Below are 450 nucleotides of genomic sequence, written 5' to 3' on the forward strand. Positions count from 1 at the left end.
GCTGTCCTGGCATTTGGCTATGTCACCCTGCCTCTTCTTCCCCTCCTTCCTAACCCTGGCCTCCAGTTTTATTCCAATACCTCATTTTCCGAAGTCGGACCCGTTTAATCTCTTAAATGCATAATTAGAGAGAGTGCTTGATTACAAATGCCTCTTCCATCCTCCCATTTATCTAAAACAAGCTCCTGTTCACACAGCAGAGAAATAGGGAAGGGAATCTGGAGGAGGGGGAAAGGAGAGGAGAGAGCGGTGGAGGGAGGGTGGGGTGAGCTTTGTGCTTTTCTCAATGAATGCCCAGGCCTCTGCAGATTTGCATAAGAGCCGACACCCGCCACGCCATTGGTTGGCGGATGCGAGCAGGCCGGGGCAGGCCTGCGTAGGTCTGGCCCCGGCGGGGGAGTAAGCTTTTGAGTCCCGCCCCCTCCGCGTCCCGCCCCCTCCCGGGCGCTC

Source organism: Myotis brandtii, unplaced genomic scaffold (assembly GCF_000412655.1).
Source record: "Myotis brandtii unplaced genomic scaffold, ASM41265v1 scaffold953, whole genome shotgun sequence".
In the NCBI taxonomy this organism is placed as follows: Eukaryota; Metazoa; Chordata; class Mammalia; order Chiroptera; family Vespertilionidae; genus Myotis; species Myotis brandtii.